Raw genomic sequence first — 12,254 nt, 5'->3', positions numbered from 1 at the left:
CACAACCTCCATTTTCAAAACCATCATAATTTTGACTTATGACCCCTAAGATCACCTCTAGGACTCTACCTAGGACCTATGAGCACTTGGCTAATTATTTTATATACAAAGGCTTCATAAGAAGCATATTACCAACAAAACAAAGAAAGAGAAGGAGTCTAAAAGGGTGCTCCTACACCAAATACCCAGCTAATCTTCAATAATATGGTCCTCAAATGGCTTTTCCCAATCAACAACTAACACAGGCACTCTGTTGTTTCGTGGGGAGTAGTCCCTTATGCAATAAAATAGGGCAGACTATAGAAGCAAGCATATGCTAGTTATGAATGAAACCCATTAAAAGCATTGTTTGTCTTGAAATTCTCATACCCTACAAAAATCATTTCATATCTTCATCTGTTATGTAATAATTAGTAGGGAAAGGCAACATGCTTAATACTAAGATTATTAATTATTCTGCGGGATGACAAACAATGTCTTGTGTGTGAAATTAAACATGGAAATGATTTTGATCTCACGAAATTCATAGGGAAACAACCACCGTACTTCCAACATGGAAGTTCATAGAAAAAATTAATCATGCCATACTTATAATCCACTTGCTGCAAGTATGGAGAACTTCATTAAATGCTCGGTCAACAAAGCCATAGTAAAAACATATAGACAAGAGGTTGATGGTACAGTGAGTGTGTCAACTATTTAAATATTTTTCCTTTCCTCATTGATAATGCTTGCAAGTTGAGGAAATTTTTCTATCTTGAAATTTGGAGATCCAAAATCCACTACTAGTGTAACACAACCCAAATTTGCTAAAACATCTACAACACTATTACATTCTCTAAATATGTGAGAAATCCTGCATTCCTCAAACGAGTATTAATGACAATGCTCAAGTTTTTAAATCTAGTAAATTTTCCAGTTAAACGAATATCTGGAAATGCAAGCCTTCACTATTAAAGAGGAATCTCCTTCAACATGTAACCTGTGAAATCTATTTTGTTTTGCCAATGTCAGTCCATATAGTAAAGAAAGAGCTTTTGCTACATTATTAGTTCCAGGAGGAATGAAAGAGGACTTAGCTACCAAGAGAAAGCCTAAATGATCTCTAATACATTGTTTTTACTACATTGTTTTTAATACTCTTTAATACATTGTTTTTACTAAACTTCATCTATCAAAACAATCATAAAGAGTTTAGTTAATATTACTTTGATAGAGAAAATTTTATTTAACACATAATTAATAGCTTTATTGATTGACTTAACATTGAGAATAAGAATATGTGATAATGAAATCAACATAATGATAAATTATGACCTATTAGAATAATAGATCTTAATGAACAATAATAATATGTGATAATAAGATCTATTATTAAGAATAAGAATACGAATATGTTATAATAGATCTATTACTCTAATAGGTCATAATTTATCACATATTCTTATTCTTAATTAAGAATAAGAATATGTGATAATAAAAATATCAAGAAAATAATAAAGGTGATAATGAAATCAACATGGCATAAAATTATTTCCAAATTTTTCCTCAATTCAACAATTATCTAAAATAATGATTAATAAATGCAAGTTTGTATAAAGATCCCTTAAGAAAACGATCCTAAAATGGCCACATTCAATCATTAGCCCCATTCAATAATTATGGAGTAAATTGTACTATTTTGGATAAAATAAAATTATGATTTTATTTAAGGGCGGTGTATCTTGTTTCTGGAACAAAGCCTTTACAAGTTTCTAATTATTAATTTTGTTTTACTAATCCAATTGAAAGATTGTAATGAAAAATTTCATTAGACATCTAATATTTAGGTTTCATACTCTTGTATCTCATAATTGTGTTTTATTTTTAGTTTTGTCTTGATAATAGATTTTCTTTTGAAGCATTATTAAAATCAATGAGAATATTGTTTAATACCTTTGCAATAATCATTTTATTTTATCCTTAATTAAAAGAAATTTTAAAATTATCTTTTTTAAAATATGATAGGAAAAATTTCCTTAATTTGGAAGGAATAGTTCCTCTTCATTTATTTCATTAATTACTCTAATTTTACATGCATTCTTTTGTCTTTTATTACTAAATTATCTCCTAATATATTTTTGCACACAATATATCTACATGCTCTACTATCAATCCATTCATCACTAATTGATCAATAGATAAAGAGTATAAGAAATATATTGTTATTTTGGTTTTGATGTGAGTTTAATTATAATTTCTATTGGTTTTTTTAATCAATCATAGCCAAAATTGCTTTTGACTGGAACAATGAACTAATGAGATCGTCGAACCTCAAGCCTCCCATGTAGGATGATTGTAGCCAACCACTATGTTGTGGGGTCATCCCCTATAATTTCTATTTTTATGAAATACAATTTTGTTTAAAAAATAATATTTTTTAGTGGGACCTATTTTATAACAATTTTAATAATTTCAATAATTGATTTTTCTAATTTTGTGATAAGTTTTATAATGGTTAAATGACTTAGAGAAATATAATTTCTTTTATTTATATTTTATATGTTTTTTGTTATTTTTAATTGTTGTAAAAGAGATTCTAAAACATTCTATTTAAAATCAAAGTTTTGCATTACCTTCACTTTTTAAATAAGAAGAGTAGAGAGTGACAATAAACTAGGAATATTGTCTTCATTTTCATACTTGACTTCAAAATAGAAAATAAATTTCTTAAATATTTCATGTATTTTTATTTGTATTATTAAATATATAAATTTATGTTTTATAAAATCACATTTGTATTCATCTAATTGAGATTTGATATTTATATTTTACCAAGATAATTGATTAGTTTTTCATTCCTTTATTGGAAGTTGCAAATATTAATTGTTATGGTAGGCCATTAGATGAAAAATTTATATAAGACATTGATATCATTCTACATATTATTTAGTGTGTTTATGCATGGCACTAATGCATAGTGGGAAATAATTTTATTTTATTTTTCTAGTCATATGTGCATCCTTTTGTACCTCCATAAGAATTCTTTATCATATATTAACTTTTGGTACTTTGGAAGCTTGAAGTACCCATCTACCAAAATCTTTATTTGAATGGTCAAAGGTTGTGAAGAGTCCCCTTATACAAATGGAAACTTAACATGGAAACCACTGATGATATCTTCTATTTGTTCTACATTATCCACATGTTGTTTCAAAATATCCTTTTGAGTAGTTTGGTGGAAAATATTTCCAGTTTTAAATTTTGTAGAGGATAAATGTTGGATAATTATACTTACAATCCAACCAGTGGTAGTTGGAATAACTAAAAAGTGGACATTATTGGGGTACATACAAGAAGTTAGGTCCACATTGAGGGGGAGCAATAAAGAACATAAAAATCTTGACATGTAAATGAGTACCCATTTTAAAAATACTTGGTATTGATTTCACATTAGGTATTCAAGGTAAAAAAAAAAATGGGTATTTATTTATATTTTATATCCTAGCCAAAATGGGTACTTGCTATGGATACACATTTATTAACAAGTACCCATTTTAAAAATCTATTCATTTTTTAAAACATTGAATATGAGTTTATTTTTTGCACATGTGATAAAGATATCTGACTAGGACAAATAGGTACCAGATTTCTTGTCGTTTCAATCCACCTACCATATTCTCCAGCCAACCTAATTAATTTGCAAGACCATCAAGTAGGTTTTCTTACTATTATTAATTTATATTTTAATTGATTTAAGTTTATAAGTTTAGATGTCACTAGTTTGAAGATATGTAGCTCAATTTGATCCTTATTGTATATGTAGGCCATTGAAGAAAAAAATTATCAAAAGGCATTGATATCACTATCTTAATTATTCAATGAGAAATGTGAGTCTCTAAATCATAGTGGTTAGTTGCACATTTCTTTTTCGACTCATCCATTTTAGTATTTTCTAGCTCCAAAAGTATTCTTTCTCATATATTATCTTTTGATACTTTAGAATCTTGAAGTACTCCATATACTAATATCTTTATTTGAGTGGTCAAAGGTTTTAAAAGGGTCACCTTGAATCTAAGATACTTAACTTGGATATCCTTGATGATATATTCTACTTGATATATTATCCATATATTGTTTCAAAATTTCATCCTAAGTAGTTTGGTAGAAAATATTTCCCAATTGAATTTTTTGTAGAAGATAAATGTTGGATAAGTCTAGATATGACCCATCAAGTGGTAGTTGAAGTAGTTATAGAGTGACCATTTTTAGTCTATGAAACTTATATTTTCTCTATAAGTGATGCATGCAATAATTTTCATACACATTGAGGAGAAGCATCGAGGAAGAAAAATTCCTGACAGAAATGGGTAGTCATTTTGAAAATAGTGGGCGTTGGTTTCAGTTCGAGTACCTGAGGTAGATATAGAAATTGGTATCTATTTATTTTGGATATCCCAACAAACATGGATACATATTCACTATATGAGAACATATTTTTTAATAAGTACCCATTTCTAAAACCTTTATTTTTAGAAAAGAATTTCTTGTGAATTCATTTTTTCCTACAAGAGACATAGAGAATCAACTAGGGAGAATGATACCAATTTTATTACTATTTTCATCCACCTACCACCTCCTCCCACTAGGATGCATCTATTCTGGCTCCAAAAGTGACCTTTCATACAAACGACATGCATCCAGAGTCCATTGACATACATCCCTCCCATGCCCTCCCATAATGCAATGAGTCACATTCTGGGACCCACCATCAGGCTAATCTAGAGGCATGTTGTCATTTTCCGGTTAACAGAAAGGCTTAACAAATGCACTCAAAGCATTGACCATTTAGAGTGGTTGGTGTGGGCCCCTCTGACCCATCCACTTTGCCATTACTGGTTACCATTTTTGTCATCTGTAATCCTGCTCAAAGTTTGATTTTTTCAAACTCTTTTCTCCCACTCGTAAGCCAAAATGGGAGCTTTCAAACTAAGTTAATATTTCCCCCATTATTAGAAAGAAAGTAGTCACTTTGTTTGTGCCATGCAGCCCACGAATTAGCGAAAGCAACTAACACGCTATGTTAGTCAAATTCGCTATTTCGCAAGGAAAAAGAAATGGCAGCCATGCAGTCCACAAATCAGTGAAAGCGACTAACATGCCATGTTAGTCTAATTCATAGGTTTCGTAGGGAAAAAGAAAATGGCGGCCACGCAACCCATGAATCAACGAAATCTACTAACACACTATGTTAGTAGAATTCTCTATTTCGTGGGGCAAAAGGAAATGGTAGCCACACAGTCCACGAATCAACAAAAGTGACTAACACACTATATTAGTTGAATCTTCCATCAACACGCTATGTCCCTAAACAATGTTCCATGAATCTTCTCTCTCTCTCTCTCTCTCTCTCTCTCTCTCCCTCTCTCTCCCATTCTTTCTTTCTTAAGTCTCTCTCCCTCTATGCCTCTATCACTCTATCTCACTCTCCTCCTCTATCAAGTGTATCTTTTTCCCACTCTCTCCCTACCTCCCCCCCTCCCTTTCTCTTTTTCACTTAAGTCTCTCTATCTCTCTCTCCCATTCTTTATCTCTAAAGTCTCTCCCTCTCATCCTCTCTATCTCACACTCCCCTTCTCTCAGGTGTATCTCTCTCTTATTCTCTCCCTCTCTCCTCCCCCTCCCTCTCTCCCTTTCTCATTAACTCTCTTTCTCACTCTCTCCATCTCTCCCTCTCTTTGCACCAATTAGGGTGACCTCCAATGGTTAAATTGAGATACCAAGATCCAAAATCACCAAGAAGGGGAAGTGCACTAACATATTTAAATTGAGACAACCTATGACCCCTTAAGAATCCATATGACATGTTATGTACCGTTACAAGTCATATGGTGTCCTATGACCCTGTAGGACACATGCATGGATCCCTAGGATACCATATGAACCCTAAGAATACCATATGTCCCTAAAGAGGGAGAGAGGGGTAGGAGAGTGAGGGAATGGGAGAGAGACACACCTAATAGAGGAGGAGAGTGAGATAGAGAGATAGATACTGAGAGGGAGAGACAAGAGATAAATGAGAGAAAGAGAGATGGAGAGAGAGAGGAGGGGAGACCGAGATAGAGAAAATATAATATTGATGAATCAACACCTTGAGGTCAACATAATTTGTATTCTGATGATGTTTGAAAATCATTGTTGAGTTACTATAGATGTATCTTCTTCTTCATCAATAACAAACAAAGGTAGCTCATTAAACAAAACAAGCATTATGTCCTAATCTTGCTCAATATAACTAGGTAACTCATTAAACAAAACAATAAAAAACTTGTTATCAACACTTTTCAATGCTCTTTAACCTATTCTTCTATATCATAATACATATCATTTTATTGAAATAAATTTAATTTTTGTATTTCTACATCATTTGCAGGTGTATTAACAAAAGATAACTTTGTTTCTACCTCAAAAAAGTCTCTCTTTTGTTTAACAAAATAGCTCTTTAGATATATAATAGGACCTCTTGGACAAAGGAAAATGATGCTAGGGCATCAAAGTTGATTTGCAAAAGCACTTTGATAAGATTTGGGGGTTCCTTGAGGTGGAGACATCTCTTTAAAGGGTTTATCTTGGGGAATGATGACCTAGTTTTCTACATACATTTAACATCTTGCATGCATTGAAAGCTTCTAAATCTTGGGATTTCAACTTTAGAAGAATCACTTGAAGGTTGAATCTCTAGTCTCTTCTTCTCTTTCCATCAACTTCTCCCTCTCTCTAAACCCTTCCCTTCCTCCACCCCTCTCTCTCACCTGGGATCTTTCTCTAGTCTCATACTCATTTTCTGTCCCTTCCTCCCTCTCATTTAGTATCTATGTCTCTCTCTTAGGTCTCTCTCTCTTAGGTTAGGCTTGGGAGGGAGAGAGGGAGAGAGAAGAGAGGATGGAGGGAGAGAGGGAAAGAGAGGGTGAGAAGGAGAGATACTTGAGAGAGAAAGAGAAAGGGAATGGGAGAGAAAGAAAGAGTGTTAGAGGGAAAGAGAGAGACTTGAGAGAGAAAGGGAGAGAGGTAGAGAGGGAAAGAATGTGAGAGAGACACACTTGAGAGAGGGGGAGGGAAATAATGGGAAGGAGAGAGGGCGAGGGAAGAGAAAGGATGGGGGAGGGAGAGGGAAATATGAACATAATAGGAAAGAGAGACACCTAAGAGAGAGAGAGAGAGAGAGAGAGGATGGGGAGGGGGAGAGGGGAAGAGGGAAAAAAAGGGAGAGAGAGAGAGAGCTGAGAAAATAGAGATAGAAGGGTAGGGAGAGACACTAGAGAGAGAGAGAGAGAGAGAGAGGAAATAATGGGAGAGAGAGACCTAAGAGAGAGGGAGAGGGGAGAGAGATGGATGGGGAGGGAGGGAGAGAGGGAAAGAATGGAGAGAATGGAAAGAATGGGAGACACCTATGAGAGAGGGAGTGAGAGATAGAGAAAGGGAAAGGGAGGGATAGGGAGAGATGGAGAGAGAGAGAGGGAGATAATGAGAGAAAGAGAGAGATGCCTAAGGGAGGGGGAGTGAGAGAGATAGAGATAGAGGGTGAGAGGGAGAAGGGGGTTGGGAGGGAGAGAGGTAAGAAGAGTTAGAGGGAAAGAGATAGTGACCATATGGTATCAAAAGGGGTCATATGGTGTTCTACAACCCCTCAGGACACTATATGACTCCTTAGGACACCATATGGTGTTGTTATTGGTCATACTGTGTCCTAAGGGGTCATATGGTGTTCTATGATCCTTTAGTACACCATATAACCCTTTAGGTGTTGTTAGGGGTTAGATAGTGTCTTATGACCCTTTACGACACCAAATGGTGTTGTTATGTGTCATATGGTGTCCTAAGGGGTCATATGGGGTCCTATGACCCCTTCGAACACCATGTGGTGTTGTTAGGGGTCGTATGGTGTCCTAAAGGGTCATATGGTGTCCTATGACCCCTCAGGACACCATATGACCCCCCAGTCCATGAGGTGATATGGTGTTCTACAACCCCTTAGGATACCATTGAACCCTTTAGGACACTATTTGGTGTCATTATATGGTGTCCTAAGGGGTCATATGGTTTTCTATGACCTCTTAGGAGACCATATGACCCCTTAGGACACCACATGTTGTTGTTATGGCTCATATGGTGTCTTAAGGGTTCATATGGTGTCCTATGACCCCTTCGGACATCATATGACCCCTTATGTGTCATTAGGGTCATATGGTCTCCTATGACCCCTTAGGACACCATATAACCCCTTAGGACTACATATGGTGTTGTTATTAGTTTTATGGTGTCATAAGAGGTCATATGGTGTTCTATGATCCTTTAGGACACCATTTGGTGTCGTTATGGATCGTATGGTATACAAAGGGGTCATATGGTGTCTTATGTCCCCTTAGGAATCTATATGACCCCTTAGGTGTTGTTATGGGTCATATGGTGTCCTAAGGGGTCATATGGTGGTCTATGATCCCTTAGGATACCATATAAGCCATTAGCAGTCTATATGGTCTCGTTATGGGTCATATGGTGTCTTAAGGGGTCATATGGTGTTCTTTAACACCTTAGGACACCATATGACCTCTTAAGACACCATATGACCCATAATAGCACCATATGGTGTCCTAAGGGGTCATAGGATGCCATATGACCCCTCAGGACACCATATGGTGTCTAAAGGGTCATATGGTATTCTATGACCCCTTAGGACACTATTTGGTATTTTTATAGGTCCTATGGTGTGCTAAGGGATCAAATAGTGTCCTATGACCCCTTAAGACACCCTAGGACCCCTTAGATGTCGTTAGGGGTCATATTATGTCCTAAGGGTCATATGGTCTCATTATGTGTCTTATGTTTTGCTATGACCCCTTAGGAAACCATATGGTGTCGTTAGGGGTTGTATGGTGTCCTAAGGGGTCATATGGTCTCCTACGACCCCTTACAACAGCATTTGGCCCCTTACGACTACATACAGTATCGTTATGGGCCGTATGGTGTCCTAAGAGGTCATATAGTGTTCTATGACCCCTTAGGACACCATTTGGTGTCATTATGGGTTGTATGGTGTGCTAAGGGGTCATATGGTGTCCTATGACCTGTTAGGACTCCATATGACATATTATGTGTTGTTACAGGTTATATGGTGTCCTAAGGAGTCATATAGTGTCCTATGACCCCTTAGGACACATGCATGGATCCCTAGGATACCATATGACCCTAGAGAGGGAGAGGGAGAGGGAGAGAGAGAGAGATAAAGAGAGAGAGATCTAAGAGGTGGATAGATATCTCTCTCTCTCTCTATCCCTCTCTTTGAGTCCCCTTCTCTGTGTCACTCTCTATCTCTCCCTCTATTTCTCTCTCTCTCTCTCTCTCTCTCTCTCTCTCTCTCTCTCTCTCTCTTTCCTTCTCTCTCCCATTCTTTATTTCTTAAGTCTCTCTACCTCTCTGCCTCTCTCTCTCCCTCTCTCGTAGGTGTCTATCTCCCATTCTTTCCCTCTCTCCCTCCCTCCCCATCCATCTCTCTCTCCCCTCTCTCCCTCTCTCTTAGGTCTCTCTCTCCCATTATTTCCTCTCTCTCTCTCTCTCTAGTATCTCTCCCTACCCTTCTATCTTTGTTTTGGCTTAATGATACCTGATCACCTAAGGCGGCTCCATCGAGTCACTGGTATGGCACTCCAAAAGATACTGTGATCACCAATGGCTAGGAGTGGTCTCAATCGGGACATCGGAACAAGAACACAACTACTATCGCGATCGCTAATACCAAGAGCACGGACTCATCGGCTCATCGGACCAAATCCAGAACTGCTATCCCGATCTGCATTACCAACCTAATAACATAAAATGATTTCATTGGGTCATCAGAACACAAAGAAGAATACTATGTCGATAAGTGAAAACACTCTGAGACAAGGTAGAGTGGACTCATTGGGACATCAGCATGACATTCAGAATGTCAACCCGATAGCCAATATGCAACCCGAATGCCAAAAGGCAACTTCATTGGGCATCGACCTAACTCCAGACCACTAAAGAGAACTTCATCGGATCATCGGCACACCACTACTGTAGTCTTCCTAAAAACCTGAAGTTATACCGATCTCCTGATAATACCATAGAGACCCCATCGGCATATCACTCCACAAGTCATTCTGATAGCCGAAGTTACCCTGATGATCGAAGACAACTTCGTCAGGTCATCGTGATGACTTCAAACCTATTATTCCAATACACAATAGAGAAGAATGCATCAGCAAGAGTCATGTTGATAGAGCTCACAAAATCCTTCATACTGTCTCATCGGCAAGACTTAACCCGATCAGTATGGAATATTGTCAAGTGAACTAGAGACACATATTCCAATACCCTTAGGACACCATACAACCCCTAATGACACCATATGGTTTCCTAAGGGGTCATGAGACAACATAAGACACATAATGAGACCATATGACCCTTAGGACATAATATGACCCCTAACAACATCTAAGGGGTCCTAGGGTGTCTTAAGGGGTCATAGGACACTATTTGATCCCTTAGCACACCATAGGACCTATAACAATACCAAATAGTGTCCTAAGGGGTCATAGAATACCATATGACCCTTTAGGACACCATATGGTGTCCTGAGGGGTCATATGGCATCCTATGACCCCTTAGGACACCATATGGTGTTGTTATGAGTTGTATGGTTTCTTAAGGGGTCATATGGTGTCCTAAGGGGTCATCTAGTGTCCTAAGGTGTTATAGAGCAACATATGACCCCTGAAGACACCATATGACCCATAACGACACCATATGGACTCCTAAGGGGTTATATGTTGTCCTAAGGGATCATAGAACACCATATGACCCCTTAGGACAACATATGATCCATAACGACACCTAAGGGGTCATATGGAATCCTAAGGGGACATAAGACACCATATGACCCCTTAGTATACCATACAATCCATAGCAACACCAAATGGTGTCCTAAAGGATCATAGAACATGATATGACCTATTGGGAAACCATACAACTCATAATGACACCATATGGAGTCCTAAGGGGTCATATGGTGTCCTAAGGGGTCATAGGAGACCATATGACCCTAATGACACATAAGAGGTCATATCATGTTTGAAGGGGTCATAGGACACCATATGAACCCTTAAGACACCATATGAACCATAAAAACACCATGTCCTGTCCTAAGGGGTCATATGGTCTCCTAAGAGGTCATAAAACACCATATGACCCCTTAGGACACCATATAATGATACCAAATGGTGTCCTAAGGGCTTCTATGGTCTCCTAAGGGGTCATAGAACACCATATGACCTCTTAGGACACCATACGACCCATAACGACACCATATGGAGTCCTGAGTGGTCATATGGTGTCCTTAGGGGTCATATGACACCATATAACCCTTTAGGACACCATACAATGCCTAACAATAGCACATGGTGTCCTAAGGGGTCATAGGACCCCATATGACCCTTTAGGACACCATATGACACATAACAACACCATTTGGTGTCCTAAGGGGTCATAAGACACTATTTGACCCCTTAGGACACAATATGACCCCTATCAACACCTAAGGGGTTATATGGTGTACTAAGGGATCATAGAACACCATATGACCCCTTAGGACACAATACAACCAATAACGACACCATATGGTGTCCTAAGGAGTCATATGGTGTCATGAGGGGTTGTACGACACCATATGATTTGCTCTCTCTCTCTCTCTCTCTCTCTCTCTCTCTCCCTCTCCCTCTCTAGGGTCATATGGTATCCTAGGGATCCATGCATGTGTCCTAAGGGGTCATAGGACACTATATGACTCCTTAGGACACCATATGACCCGTAACGACACATAATATGTCATATGGAGTCCTAACAGGTCATAGGACACCATATGACCCCTTAGCACACCATACGACCCATAATGACACCAAATGGTGTCCTAAGGGGTCATAGAACACTATATGACCTCTTAGGACACCATACAGCCCATAACGACACTGTATGGAGTTGTAAGGGGCCAAATGGTGTTGTAAGGGGTCGTAGGAGACCATATGACCCCTTAGGACACCATACAACCCCTAACGACACCATATGGTTTCCTAAGGGGTCATAGGACAACATAAGACACATAATGAGACCATATGACCCTTAGGACATAATATGACCCCTAACGACATCTAAGGGGTCCTAGGGTGTCTTAAGGGGTCATATGACACTATTTAATCCCT

This window comes from Cryptomeria japonica, chromosome 10 (genome assembly GCF_030272615.1).
Source record: "Cryptomeria japonica chromosome 10, Sugi_1.0, whole genome shotgun sequence".
Taxonomy (NCBI): Eukaryota; Viridiplantae; Streptophyta; class Pinopsida; order Cupressales; family Cupressaceae; genus Cryptomeria; species Cryptomeria japonica.
This window is presented reverse-complemented; position numbering follows the sequence as displayed.